The 15,444-nt window shown below is 47.5% G+C and overlaps 1 protein-coding gene across 3 annotated transcripts in view; it reads right to left on the bottom strand.

Moving 5' to 3' along the window:
- The window catches only part of SQOR (sulfide quinone oxidoreductase), a 52,235-nt gene extending 37,181 nt beyond the window's left edge, over positions 1-15,054 (bottom strand). Inside the window, exon 1 of one of the 3 annotated variants that reach the window (XM_032343610.1) lies at positions 14,644-15,054. The gene's annotated coding sequence lies outside the window, so the exon portion shown is untranslated. The other 2 variants (XM_032343608.1, XM_032343609.1) reach the window with 2 other exon arrangements.
- Positions 15,055-15,444: the final 390 nt, after the last annotated feature.

Raw genomic sequence — 15,444 nt, 5'->3', positions numbered from 1 at the left:
AATTCAAACTGACTCCTCAACTGAGTTCTCACAGTGTTGGGTCTAAGAGATAATTGGAGGAAAATGACTACTGGCTAAATTGTATTGATACTCAAATTTAAAGTAACTTCTGCCCCCCCCCCCAGAGGGGTGGGAGGGAATCTACAAATTGAAAGAAAAAAAATTACATTTCTTGGGGAGGGGTGAGATGCAATAACAGCACTAATATAATTTTTGAAGAGCCCTTATCTTTTAGAAATACATACTGAGATTCTTAAAAATGAAATGATTTGGAACTTGCTTGAAAATACTACAAGTGGAGTAGGTAGAAGCTTAGAAAACACAAGACTGACCATGAGTTGATAATAATTTGAAGCCAACTATGGATATATAAGGGCATTCTCCATGGTAGGGAAGTGTCCAGAATAAAAAAAAAAAATGAAATAACAAAAAACAATGTGTTAGAATGGGCAGCTCTTTAGTCACTGAAATGATCAGTTGTGGGCATATTTCAAGTAATAGCAAGATAACAGACATGCAAGGAATAGCAACACAATTACAATCATACTTCCCTCCTGTGTGACTTCCCTCCTGTGTGCACAGAGCTGTGCATCTCACCCGGCCCATACCTGAGCCCCCCTGGAGGTACTGATACCACTTTACAGATGGGCAAACCAAGGCTCAGAGAGGAAGCTGATCTTCCAAAGGTCACACAATGTGTCAGCAGCAAGACTGGAGCCACAATGAGTCCTTTATGTGGACAGCAACTTTTTCTGAATGGCCCCTGGAGCACCAATGCAGACATTCACAGGAGCTAGTAAGTCAGAGAACCATTATGCAGCTCGAGATCTCTTCTGGGCTGGGCTGGACCTGGAAGGGCATAAGAGTCCTATAACCCCTAGGGGCCCCACACACCATCTCCCAGAGAGGCGGGACTCTAGGCAAGGATAGATCCAGGTTTTACGGTCATCAAAGCCTATACATGTAGGGACTGAAATTACAAACACAAAATTAGATATCATAGTTATTATTAACTTTGAATGAGAAAAGAAATCACAATAACTGTCTGGATTCTTGGTGATTCATGACTCTTCTGATAGCTCCCTCAGGCAATTTATCGGAAATACAAGCACAGAAATATTTCCTGGTTGCAACTTGGCTGCCCCACCCCATCCCCTCACCCCCACAGCCACGTACCCCTGCTAGAACTCCCTGCCCCCACAAGGACCTGGACAAGAGACCAGGCCTGAAATTTCAACTTCATGTGCTTCTGGAGAAATTCACCTCTAGTACCCACAGCACTCCTTTAAAGCACTCTGCCCACTCACCCACGTCTCTCTCCTTCTACCAGTCCTGAGTTTTGTCAATCCCCCCACCACCCCCTCCCAACATAACATGGCTTGTTTGGACAATCGGAACCTAGATCCTGTGAAACTGGTTCCTCACTGTCCTACGGCAGACTTTTACGTGCTGGGCACTGTGCTGGGCACTGGAGGGAGACACATTATCTTCACTTTACCACCAAAAAAAGTAAGGCTACAGAAAGACTGGCTATATTCTCAAGGGACACAAAGATAATAAGAAAGAAAGAAAGAAAGAAAGAAAGAAAGAAAGAAAGAAAGAAAGAAAGAAAGAAAGAAGAAATTAAACAAATAATAAAATAAATAATAATTTAAAAAATAAAAACAGGGGCGCCTGGGTGGCTCAGTGGTTTAGCCTCTGCCTTCGGCTCAGGTCATGATCCCAGCAGCCTGGGATCGAGCCCCGCATCGGGCTCTCTGCTCAGCGGGGAGCCTGCTTGCTCCTCTCTCTGCCTGCCTCTCTGCCTACTTGTGATCTCTATTTGTCAAATAAATAAATAAAATCTTTTTTAAAAAATAAATAAATAAAAATAAAAATAAAAACGGGATTCAACCAGAAGAGACGGTAAAGAGGGAGGTAGAGAAGGAAAGCAAACATCGTCACTTTCCCTGGCGCACGGAGAATACTCCTGGGAATTTGCTCGCACAGCTAGAGAGGCTGACAAGTCCGGAGAGCAGCAGTCAGCAAGAGGGAGACCTAGGAGAGCCAATGGTGCTGTTTTCGTCCAAAAGTCAGCAGGCTCGAGACCCAGGAAGAGCTCATGTTGCAGTTTGAGTGTGTAGGCAGGAGAAAACTACTGTCCCAGATCAAGGCAGTCAGGCAGGAAGGATTCTCTCTTGGCAGGATTTTTTTTTGTTCTCTTCAGACCCTCAACTGATTGGATGAGGCCACCCACACTGGAAGGGCCATCTGCCTTACAGATTCCTCCAGAGACATCTTCATAGACCGCCCCAGGATACTGTCTGACCAAATGTCCGGGCACGAATTAACTGTCGACTGTCTGACATAACCTATAAAATGGCAAGTCCAACTCCGGAAAAACCTCAGGAAGTGGAAATCATTACTATGACTGGATTAGTATCATTTTGGGATCTCAAGAAAATGCTAAACATTGTCTCATAAATCCTATGGCTCCTTAATATGATCTCATCTTAGGATGCAGTCATTTCTATGGGAATTATCAATGGCACTGGACTAGACAGACACTTCATGAAGCCTTCCTGGAGATGTTCTGAGTCCTACTATATTCATAATGTTTTTAATTATATTTTATGATTGTTTGACATATGGGAGCCTTGCTAATCCTAGTGAGACTGTCCCTCCAGGGCTAGCTAACCCCTAGAGAGAGTAAATAACTTGTCTGGGAGCACACTTCTGTTATGTAAACCAAACCGACCACCATACTTCCAACCACTTCCTCCATCTGGCTTTCACATTCCAAGAGGCAATATTCCAATGACCTAATTATCCCCGGGCCAGACATCAGACAAATGGGGTAGCCCCTATACTCCAAAGCCCACTAAAATTATTCAAATTAGTCAACCCCAAACCTGGTCAGCCCCGTCCCCTTGCCTCACAGTAACTCCAGTATGGGCTTTGCCCATGTCTTCCCCTCCGTTTTCCCCCAGGTGCTTCCCCATGTGGCCAGATGTGGTAAAACATGCTCCTGTCCCTGAAGAAAAGCTGCCTCATAGTCCTCTCGGGACGTGATGGAAGATTCTGTATGTTTAGCCAATTTTTTCCTCTGCTCCTTCTCCTTACATCTCCACTCAACAGTCAGGTGGCAGGCATTTAAAAAGTAATCCAGGGGTACCTGGGTGGCTCAGTGGGTTAAAGCCTCTGCCTTCGGCTCGGGTCCTGATCCCAGGGTCCTGGGATCGAGCCCCGCATCGGGCTCTCTGCTCACTGGGGAGCCTGCTTCCTCCTCTCTCTCTGCCTGCCTCTCTGCCTACCTGGGATCTCTGTCTGTCAAATAAATAAATAAAATCTTTAAAAAAAGATTTTTTTAAGCAATCTAATTATAAAGACTGTGGAACGCTAGAATTATGTGGGTGACTGGACCAAAGTTTTACAACTAAATAACAGATACAATGTGATTTTCCTAATCTAATAATTACTCTGATAGACTAGAGTGCTGGACCTTCCTTTCCTTTGTCATACTCTTATTACCTGCTTTACCTAAATGAGCTATCTTCTCCACCAAGGAAAGTGTTTGCACCTCCTTTTTATCAACTTAACCTTGGTAAATGGGAAGTGTCATCAGTCAGAGGTACTCAGAAAGACGTTTCAGGAACATGTGCATATTTATACCTATGCTAAACGTGTCGCAATCATACTGTGCCTAATGTGCACAACCTAAAATCTGCACAAAAGATCTGCAAATTAAATTATATTTAGCTGTGCTAAATGTGTAAGTGTATCTTTATGGAAAGAACAGAGTTATGTTAAGTCCACATGGTGCTAAGACTATTTCTACCAGTATTCACTGAGTCTCTGCTACACACAAGGAGCTGTGCGGATGGACAGAAATTTCCCCAACCCATTCCTGCTCCCATTCTCTATTAGCTTTAGGTGCTAAGGGAAGAAGAGCAGATTTGCCAACAAATGCTAATGTAGGCCAAGAATAAGGTGAGGCAAATTTCAGGGGAAATTCTTTTTTAAATATTATAAGGTCCAGTTTGAATATTAGAATGTTTAAAATAAGCCACAAAAAAGCTAGGAGGAAAATTAAATGGACATTTACATCATCGGTGAGTAAGATTTTTTTTTTTAAAGATTTTATTTACTTATTTGACAGAGAGATCACAAGTAGGCAGAGAGGCAGGCAGAGAGAGAGAGGGGAGGAAGCAGGCTCCCTGCTGAGCAAAGAGCCTGATGTGGGACTCAATCCCAGCACCCTGAGATCATGACCTGAGCCGAAGGCAGCAGTTTAACCCACTGAGCCACCCAGGCGCCCACGGTGAGTAAGATTTAAAAAAAAAAAAAAAGGTCTTAGCACAACACCTTAGCATAACAAAAATCAGGTCAATGGTTTGAATATTTAAACATTTTTCAAAACTTCTTTTTTAAAGATTTTTTATTTATTTGAAAGAGAGAGCAGGCCAGGAGAGGGGAAGAGGGAAGTAGGGGGAAGGGAAGGGGAGGGGTAGAGGGGAGAGAGGGAGGGGAGAGGAGGGAACAGCAGCAGCTGCGGCCTCGCTTATACATAATTAAGGTTATCCAGAAGATGAAACGGAGACTTGGGAGCTGATGAGACTCAGATTTGATTTTGTGCCTTAGTCAATACTCTGATAGGAGACCTCTTCAGGGACCTTGGAGTGAAGATCTTTTGTATATGGGATAAGAAGGAATCTCGGGGAGCCAGAGTATGAACGGTGTGGTGGGCAGAATAATGCCCTGCCCGAAGACGTCTTCCTCCCAGGAACCCATGAGTCTGTTACATTGCAAGCTAAGGGGACTTTGCTGGCGTGATTAAGTTAGGGACCTTGAGATGGGGAAAGTAGCCGGCATGATTCAGGTGGGCCCACGTATGAATGGGATGGATCCTCGAAAGTGAAGAACCTTTCCCAGCTGTGGCCAGAGGGCAGGCGTGACTCTGGAAGAAAAGTGAGAGAGATACCAAGCTGCTGGCTGTGAAGATGGAGGAAGGGGTCCATGAGCCCAAGATATGGGCAGCATCTAGAAGCTGGAAAAGAAAAAGGGAAAAACAAAAACAAAACTAGATTTTCCTTTGGAGGTTCTGAAAAGAACGTGGCTCTGCTGGTGCTTTGATTTTCTAGTGAGATGCATGCTGGACTTCTGAACTACTGTACTGTAGGAACGGAAATCTGTATCCCTTAAGTCACTAAGTCCATGGTAATCTGTTAGAGCAGCAGTCGGAAGCCGATGCACCACCTTACTCAAGCTTCACAACAATCCCATTAGTTAGGTATTGTTATTCCAATCTACTGTTGCTGAAACTGAGGTTCAGGGATGTTAAGTACATTCTAGTTAAATCTAATAGCTTGGATATAAACCCCAATTTTTTTTTAAAGATTTTATTTATTTACTTGACATAGAGACAAAGATCACAAGCAGGCAGAGCAGCAGGCAGGGGGGCAGGGTGGGGAGCAGGCTCTCTGCTGAGCAGAGAGCTCCATCCCAGGACCTTGAGATCATGACCTGAGCAGAAGGCAGTGGGTTAACCCACTGAGCCACCCAGCCACCCCTAAACCCAGATTTTTGAAAGTCAACCCTAACACTCCTTCCACTAACCCAGAGACGGTGGAGGTGTAGAAAATAAAGGTAGCCCATTTTTTGGCAGCTGTTCCTACAGAGACAGCCAGAGAGTTTGGTTTTATGCGCTTGGCAGACTACAGAGGTTTTCTGCCTGCTACTACTTGCTATCCTGACCATCCCAGGGGATGACCAGAACAGTCCAGTGGGGATAGACATGACCAGAGTCTAGAACCAGAGTCCAAAAGCACCAAGAGGTTTCAATCTCTCTGGGAAAAGAGATGCATCAAAATGCCAGCAAATAACTGAGTGGCCACAAGGAAGTTCCAAGAAAGGCAAGGAAGGCAAACACAATGTATAGAATTGGCGTGAACTGGCAGGACTAGAGCAGTGTAAGCTGGACTGGACGTTAGGCCATGGCTGAGATCAGGGTATTTCAGGGGGGGTATAATCATGGGAGGGGGACAAGGGAGCACCATGTACTCCATTCCCCCTGGAAAGTAAGTTCTGTCTGTGCAAGGGCCCCATGTGCCATGCTCACTGTGTTAGTCTCAGCACCTAGCACAGTGCCTGCCACGATGAGGGATCTCGGTAATCGTTGAAGCCCATCTAGCCTACTAGAAAATACCACAGACACGGTAGCCTATAAACAGGAATTTATTCCTCACAGTTTGGAGGCTGGGAAGTCCAGGATCAAGGCACCAGCATAGTCATGTTGATGAAGTTCTAGAACATAGGTGAGGTTTGGTGGGATGAGATCCAGAGCCAATGACCAAGAGAGAATTCTTGAGACACCTTTGGTCCAATATGGTGGCTTATTAAAGCATGGGGACAGGACCCGTGGGCAGGAATTGCTGCTGCCCTGGGTTGTGAAGGATGGCAGGTTCTGTACCATGCCGTTCTGTACCATGCCTTGGGAGAAGGTAAGGGATACCAGTACTACAAGGTACTGGATACCGGAGATCTTGCAGCATTGATCAAGGCTGTCTTTCCCTTTTAAGCAAGCCATTAACATCAAGATAGTTGGAAGATTCCTAAAGAATGTCACATGTGTCCCATCCAGGAGTGGTGGGGACGAGAGGGAGATTGCGAGGTGTCAGCCTTTTGCTTTGTCCTCAGCCAGCCTTCTGCTCCCTCATCAATGTGAGGGCCTTTTTCCCCTGTGTCCTCACCTGCTGGAATTGGCTCTGGATCTCCCTGGACCGTCTTTTGGATAGGCAATAATCCCATTCATGAAGGCTGGTGACTTCATCACCTCCCAAAGGTCCCACCAACTAATACCATCACCTTTGGGGCATAGGAGTTCAAAGATGAATTTTGGAGGGAGCACAAACACTCAGACCACAGCAGTCATATTTGCTTTGAAACATGAATTAAAAAGATGAACAGATTTATGGGAGTTAATTCATACCAAAAAAATCTACCGAGTGTGGAGGAAAACACGTTCTAGGATGTGTCCCTTCTTGAGCTAGTAAGAGAATGCTGTGCACAATTCCCACCTCACCCTTTAGGGACAGATCAAAACGCAGTGTAGTCAAAAGGGGCTGAACACCTTAGGAGTTTTGATGAAAAAGTAACCTATGAAAACATGGTGAAACAGAGAGAATCTGAGCAGGAACAGGCAGGAGTTGACAAGCGGACATGTTAGGGAAGGGAAGAGCGCAAATCAATGAATCAAAGAGCACATCTCACTCCAGCCTTCTCTGCCCTGCGCTGAGCCCTGAGAGCTGACCTGGGAGGTTGGTATCAACCAGCCTGCTCCACCAAAAGCCTTAATTCTTATGGGGAGGCCCTCAGCTACAGCTCAGCTCTTTCCTCGGGGTTTTTTGTTGCTTTTTTTTTTTTAAGATCCTATGACCCTACAATTGCACTTCTGGGTATTTACCCCAAAGATACAGATGTAGTGAAAAGAAGGGCCATGTGTACCCCAATGTTTATAGCAGCAATTTTCCACGGTCGCCAAACTGTGGATAGAACCAAGAAGCCCTTCAACGGATGAATGGATAAGGAAGATGTGGTCCATATACACTCTGGAGTATTATGCCTCCATCAGGAAGGATGAATACCCAACTTTTGTAGCAACATTGACGGGACTGGAAGAGATTATGCTGAGCGAAATAAGTCAAGCAGAGAGAGTCAATTATCATATGGTCTCACTTATTTGAGGAGCATAACAAATAGCATGGAGGACATGGGAAGATGGAGAGGAGAAGGGAGTTGAGGGAAATTGGAAGGGGAGGTGAGCCATGAGAGACTATGGACTCTGAAAAACAATCTGAGGGTTTTGAAGGGGAGGGGGGTGGGAGGTTGGGGGAACCAGGTGGTGGGTATTATGGAGGGCACGGATTGCATGGAGCACTGGGTGTGGTGCATAAACAATGAATTCTGTTATGCTGAAAAGAAATTAACTTAAAAAAAAAGATTTTATGTATTTGAGAAAGAGACAGGGAGAGAGCAAGCATGAGCAGGGGGAGAGGGAGGAGCAGATGCCCCACTGAGCAGGAACCCCCCCTACGCGGGACTCAACCCCTGGACCCTAAGATGATGGCCTGAGAACCAACTGAGCCACCCAGGTGCCCCTCTCAGGGTTCTGGTAATCACACCCTCTGCTTTTTCAGGCCTTGAATCAATACAATCACTTCACCACTCCCACTGGTTTTTCTTAACCTTGCCCATACCTTTGTAAACAGTTATTGTATTAAACCCTTCTTAATAACATGTTTGAATGTGCTGTTTCCCAGAGACTCTGGCTGATAAGGCGGAAAGGCCCAGAACCTGTCTGGGCAATGGAAGACCAACCAGCTTTGGCTGCTGTTCAGAGGAGTAGAAGAGTAGACAAGAAAGAAATATTATAGCCCGATTCTGAAGGGTCACACTAGGGAACTGAGGCTTTCCACCAAAAAATCACCTTTGAGAAGTAACAGAATCAAGGGAATAGTTTTGAGAAAATGAATCTGGTATCAGGGGACAATTTTTTTTTTTAAGATTTTATTTATTTACTTACTTATTTGAGAGAGTGCAAGCAGGGGGAGGAGCAGAGGGAGGGAGGGAGGGACGGACAAGCAGACTCCATGCTCGGCACAGAATCTGCCGCAGGGCTCAGTCCCACAACCCTGGGATCACCACCTGAGCGGAAATCAAGAGTTGGATGCCCAACTGACACACCACCCAGGCGCCCCTCAGGGAGCAATTTAAATAGGGGGAGAATCAAACCAGTCCCGGAAGTCGGTTTTAGAGACGAGTGCAGTGGTGTAGGTGTGAGTGGTGAGGGCTTCATCAGGTACTCGCATTAGAAATTCAAATAAAGATTCAGATAAGAATGAGGTGGAGAAAAGGGAATGAATTGCGTGAGAGGTGGGGAGGGCACCCTGGGGGGAAAAGTCAAAGTTGACACCCAAGAAGCGGAAGAGAGAGGAAGTATATGAAACAGGAAACAGGGCAATCGAGCAGGCGAGGGAAAACCACCTAGAAGAGCATTATGTAACTGTGGACAGGAGGAGGGCAGCCTGCGGCTGATAGGTGTCCCCTGGGAAGAAATAAGATTGGAGAAGCACATGGCACTGAAGCTCAGGCTGGGAGCTTAACCCCAGATGACTGCAATCCCATCTAGGGGTCACAGGTCACAGAGCAGCAGTCTGCAGGCCAAACGCAGACCGGAACTAACCCCCCCAAAACTCCAGAGTCTTGGCCTGATAGCACCAGGCCCACATTCTCACGTGCCGACCCTCACCTGGAGCTGAGCAGTCCCTGGTTCCAGTTCACCCCAGCTCCCCCTAGTCTTGGTTGCTCCTCTGCGTCACCCGCCCCGCCCTGGCCAGCATTTGAACTCATGGCCCCCCACAAACGGCAGTGAGAGCCCTTGGAAGTTCTCAACGCCGGAGATCCACTGCAGGAAGCACAGAGGATGAACCGGAGCAATTCAGTTGAGTTCAGCATTTCTGAGTGTCTGCCCTGTGCCGAGCATCAGGCTGGATGCTATGGGGACCGCCACGAGATGGTACCATCTGTCTGTCTTACTAGAAGAGACCGGGAATAAAAGCCTTCACTAAGTGGCTGCTTCAGAAACTCAGGCACCAGCGAAGGCCCGGAACAGACCATGCGAACAGAGCTGAAGGCGGCAGATATGAAAACAGGCTGAGCGGGCTTTGTGTGACACACGGACTATAGGGGACCGAGGAGGAAGAATGTGAGCAATGACCTTGCTCGGGTGGCTCTAATGAAGAGAGGCTGTAAGTAACAGTGCTGGGTTACTCAGAGCAGAGTCAAGGTCCAAAGCAGGGTGGAAGAGAAGGAAACCACACCTCGAAAAGGGCAGGGAGCAGTGCTCTGTGAAGACCAATGTCAGCCGCACCCTTCCTCTTGGCACACGTCCCCTTGAGTAATGGCAGCGCTGTCACCACCTGTGTGTTCGAGAACTGGATTACTATATTGCTAGCAAATAAACAAATTGGAGCAATCTTCGTTTAGACCTGCAGGGCCACAGCGGAATTCTCCAGAGTTGCTATAAAAATCAAATATTTTATTATTTTAACATTAAGTATTAAGCCGTGCAGCAAATGCTCTGGTTGTGGACCAAGAGAAAATCATCCAGGAAACAAATATCATGTACTGCTCCCTCATGACTCAGGGGTCAGAGCCACACTGGGGCTCATTAGTTCCCTAATTCTTTAAGAACAAACCATAAAAAATGTCTTTGAAGAGTGACTGACACAGTTATCAGTGAGGAGCTGGCCAAGAAACAGCAGTCCCCTTGGCTGCTAAGGAATTTCCTACCAGTTTCCCTTGCCTGTACCCATTTTATAATCAAGAAAGTCTTATAATGAGGGATTGACAATTTCACCAAGCCATGTATTTGCAGAAAATAAAAATTACACTTACACAAGGAAAATGCTTGCACTCTGACTTCAGACAAGGAAGAAATAAGTCAGCTGGATTATTTCAATGGAAACTTAGAGGGTTTGATTGAGCTGTTGGCAGGTGGGGGAATGCCTTGCTTCCCTGATTGAGTTAGCCAATGGGAGTGTGGCCGCACGTGTTCTGGTATATGAATAATCACCCTTTAGCTCTCCTTCAAGTCCATCATTCACAGTTGGCCTCTAGTCAAGTATACTGCAGGGTTCCTTTCAACATCTGCATATGCCTATGTGGTGGGCCCATCCCCAGACTGTAGAACAGGACACACTGGAGAAGGAGGCCTGATGTGGGATTAATTTGCTCCCAGTTACACAGCAGGGTCAGCTTAGGCTGAATCTGATAAATGGTCACAATAAAATTACTCATCAGGCTAGGGAGTGCTGGGCCTCCTGCTCAGTCTCCCATACAAGAAGGTTCTGAAGGGTAGAATTTCATTATAAACAAGGACTGGCCAATTAATCAGGCATATTAGTACCTGGAATCCAGTGTGTGAGGTCTTAACACAATGAGAAAAGACTCTTTAATTACAAGTTATATATCTGCTGTTTGAACATGACTGAAGAGACGCCAAACTCAATCCTTTAATGGTTAGAACAGAACTAGAGAGGTAGGCTAGGTAACAGGTGTGACAAGTCGCCTAAGCTGGTGTCTGTCCTATGTCTAATCCAATGACGCAGTTCCCCATCCTGGCGAAGCTCTGTTTGAGGGTGTGTCAGGAGTCAGGGAGTCAGAAGACTGGGTCCACATTCCAGGCAGTGCCAGGCAAGGCTCATCCTGAACCATTCTGGGCCATGCTTTCTTCAGCAATGGATATAGGATTGAACTGGGAATCTCCCAAAGTCCCTTCCTTTTCAAATGAAGGGGGAAAAGGGAGGCTCACAAGCAGGACTCAAATGGGAATACTTGTTCTCCTAACTCCTGAGATTGATCCCAGCTGTGTATTGCAGCACAGAATCCCACAGGTATAACCAGGCTAGCCCCTGGTATCTCTTCCTTTTATAAAAACATCAGTCATATTGGATTAGGTCCCATCCTATGATCTCATTTAATCTTAATTTCTTTTTTAAGGGCTCTATCTCCAAATACAGTCATATGCCAAGGCCTTGGGGGTTAGGGCTTCAACATAGGAATTTTGAGCAGACACAATTCAGTCCATAACACACCAGAGCTAGCCCCGGTGTGTTCTAAATTTCCTATTCCTTTCAAAGTTCTCTCCACATCTTCCAGCCCCCAATTTAGCACTTTTACAAAGTAAACCTCAAGGCTGGCTAGCTAGACTGACTTTTCTTTCTCCTGTTACCATTCACATTTGCTGGATTACAGACTTTAAAGGCTGGGAATTAAGAAGCAACTAGTTAGGAAGCAGTGGGGTGGCTCAGTCGATTAAGCTTTGAGACTTTGGCTCAGGTCATGATCTTGGGGTCCTGGGATGGAGCCCCACCCCCACCTCGGGCTCCCCACTGCATTAGAAATCTGCTTATCTTTCTCCCTCTACCCTTCCCCTGCTTGTGGGCTCGCTCTCTCTCTCTAAGTAAATAAATAAGATCTTTTTAAAAAAAGAAAAAAGAAAAAGAAGCAATTAGTTGGCTTCAGGCCTAGTCTGGGCAGCTTCTAGCAAATTCTTCCCACCACTACTGTTATTTACCAAGTCTTCAGGGTCAGACTTATGTAGTGGGTGGTAGGGCAGGGAAAGGTAAGAAGAAAAGATGAACAAGAAATGTGCATCTATGCCCAGAAGTGCCTCATCATGGGTCTGTCTCCATTCCCTATTAGACATTTCCTGTGTTACAACATACGGGATTAACAAGCTTAGACACAGTAAAGATGCAAAAGAACTGTTCTGCAGAGGAATGCGGGTTTCCCAACAACATTCAAAATCATTTTCTCGGGCAGAACACCAGCTGCACAGACCCACTCACACGATCCATCAGCCCTGACTGACATCCCGAGCACTCAGCTCCAGATGTGTTTATATATTTGTTTAGCCTGTAAAAAAAAAAAAAAAAAAAAAGCCGCCCAAATTTTAAATAGTCATATCTCAAACCACCAGCTGTCTCCTCAATGAATTTTCCGTTTTTTAGATGTAATCATAAGCAACCCTCTCCAACCTGCTTATTCATTCAATAAATGTTTACTGAGTACCTTCCATATACCAGGGCTGGGCATACCAACCATGATGGCCATAAGCGTGAGGGAGACAGGTTCTAATAAATGGTATTTATTTCACATCTCTGTGCCAGGTGCGGTGCTAAGTACTTAAACAGATGGGAAGACACAATTGTATCTCCACCATGCAATGAAAAAGCTAAGGCGGAAGGATGCCAGGGTGGCTCAGTTGGTTAAGCCGCTGCCTTCAGCTCAGGTCATGATCCCGGGGTCCTGGGATCAAGTCCCACATCGGGCTCCCTGCTCGGCAGGGAGCCTGCTTCTCTCCCTGCCTCTGCCTGCCTCTCTGCCTGCTTGTGTGTACTCTCTCTCTCTGGCAAATAAATAATAAAAAAAATCTTAAAAAAAAAAAAAGCTAGGGCGGAAAGAAGTTCAAAAGCCAAGGTCAAGCTGCCAGTCAAAGCAAGTGTCAAGACACAGCCATGTCACCTGACCTCCAGGACTGCTCTTTGCACTCTGCAGGGATCTTAACGGGAGGCCTGTGAACTTGAGTGGGGAAAAAAAAAAAAATCACATCTTTAATTTCACTAATCTCTAGCTAAAATTTAACATTTTCTTCAGTTATACATGTAGGCAAAAAACCACAGCAATATCAGCAGTACCTATGATTGCCAACAGAAATCACAGTTGGTAGGGCACCTGGGTGGTGCCCTCAGGTAAGCATCAGCCTCTGGCTCAGGTCATGATCCCCAGATGGATCCCTGCCTCTGGCTCCATGCTCAGTGGGAAGTCTGCTTCTCCCTATAGCCCTCCACCTGGTTTGTGCGCTCTTTCTCTCTTGTGTTCTTTCCCTCTCTCTCTCTCAAAAATAAATAAATAAAATCTTAAAAAAAAAAACAAAAAACACAAAACCGGGGCATCTGGGTGGCTCAGTGGGTTAAAGCCTCTGCCTTCAGCTCAGGTCATGACCCTAGGGTGCTGGAATCAAGCCCCGCATCCGCCTCTCTGCTCAGCAGGGAGCCTGCTTCCTCCTCTCTCCCCACCTGCCTCTCTGCCTACTTGTGATCTCTGTCAAATAAATAAATAAAATCTAAAAAAAAAAAAAAAAAAAACCACAGGTGTTTTCTTATATCACAGGTGTTGCCTATATCTTGAAATATTGTTTATGCTCATTACTATTCCAAAATTATGGTAGCTAGATCTGCTGCTAGATCTTTAACGCATTAGGTTTTCTTTAAAGCACATATATTACTACATTATAAATTCTTTTAGTATTTTGATAAGTGCTTTGGAAATAGTTCCCTTTACAATACTTTTATTTTATAGCTTTAAAAGTATTGTTCTGAGAAGGCATCCTTACCCTCCCCAGAAGGGCCTGCCGAAGGGCTACACGGTACAGAAACGGGTCAGAACCCCGCATTACAGCAAAGAAGCCCAGGCAGGTGCAGAGGCTCTCCTCACTGCGTCTTTGAGCAAGAAGCGAGGCTGGGATTTTCATATTTAACAGAGAGATGAAGAGCAAACGGTAAGAGCCCCAATTCTGCCACCAATTCCCGTTCAGCACGTGACCTAAATGCTATCTTGTTCCAGCCGAAGCTGATTCCTTGAGTGTCCGCCTCAGTCCGACGCTCGGCGTCGGTGGATAAATGTGCCTCCGGGGCGGGCTGGGGTCAACCTCGGATCCCTGAGACTGGGCACTGTGTGCCGCGACGGCGCTAAGGGACATTTCAACAAGTGGAGGGCGTCACCAATTCCCGCATACCAAGCCGCCAAGAAATTCCCACGCACCAAGACCACGGATCCTTGGGTTTCCAACCGCCGCTCGCAGGTTGGCGTCTCCGCGCCCCCGAAACCCGACACTCCGCGAAGGAAGCACGAGTCCCCACTGCCAAGTTCCAGACAAGGGCAGCAAGAGCTGCGGGCGTTGCGGGTGGGGAAGGAGCGTGAAGCGACGGTCCGCGCACAGTCCCGGCTGCGTGGGCAGAGCGGGGCCACCAACCAGCCTCCGGGGTGATCTGTCCCCGCCTGGCCCCCTCCCCTGGCCCACGGCCCGAGATGGCCTCTTACCCAGGGGAGAGCGGAGCTTCCGGCCACAGTGTTGGCGCAGCAAGAGGGGCTGCTCCCTGCCCGGGCTCACCGCCTCCGCTGGGGCTCCGCCCGCCCGCCCGCCCGCCCGCCTGCCCGGCCCCCGGGCGGATGCTAGGGGCGGGGAGAGCGGGGTTTCCCCCAGGAAAGGTCCGGAAAGGTCCTGCCGCTGCCCCGCCTGGCGCCCCAGCCCGAGACCAAGGCCAAGTGCAAACGGTACCGAGGCTTTGAGTGCGCCCGGAGGACAGAGCCAGGGACGCGGGTCCAGCCGGGCCGGGACGCTGCGGGCACGCTGCCCCCTAGCCCTCGCGCACTCCGGAGGGCGGCCGGCGTCCCCACGCGAGTCAGCGAAGGGCACGGAGGCCACCTGTTACTCCCGCCTCCCCTTCCCCCCGCGCCCTCCTGCCCCACCCCCTCTCCCGGCCGGCGCCGCGTAACTGGGAGGGGCGAAGGGGAGGCCGGGCTCTGGATAAAGGTCCCGCAGTTTGGGTTAGGTCCTCCTGGGCGTGCTTCTGCCCGGTTCCCAGCGCGTCCCAGGAAAACAGCGACCCCTGCGCACACTTAAGAGATAAGGCCACCTTGGCCCAGAGCAGCCCAACGACTCGCTTTGGTAAAGACTGGAGCCTCTCTCTTAGCTCGGGGAGGAGGCTGGGGCCAGCTGGCTTCAGCACTGGCCTTCACACCATCTTCCATCCTTTCATGACTGGACATTTTCAATTGGCTGCTTTTTTCAAGGGGGGAGCTGCAAAGTGTGGATAAGCGGGTCTCCACCAAAACAGATCA

Source organism: Mustela erminea, chromosome 5 (genome assembly GCF_009829155.1).
Source record: "Mustela erminea isolate mMusErm1 chromosome 5, mMusErm1.Pri, whole genome shotgun sequence".
Lineage (NCBI taxonomy): Eukaryota > Metazoa > Chordata > Mammalia > Carnivora > Mustelidae > Mustela > Mustela erminea.
The sequence above is the reverse complement of the archived record's forward strand: the minus strand, read 5'-3'. Positions and strand labels throughout refer to the sequence as shown.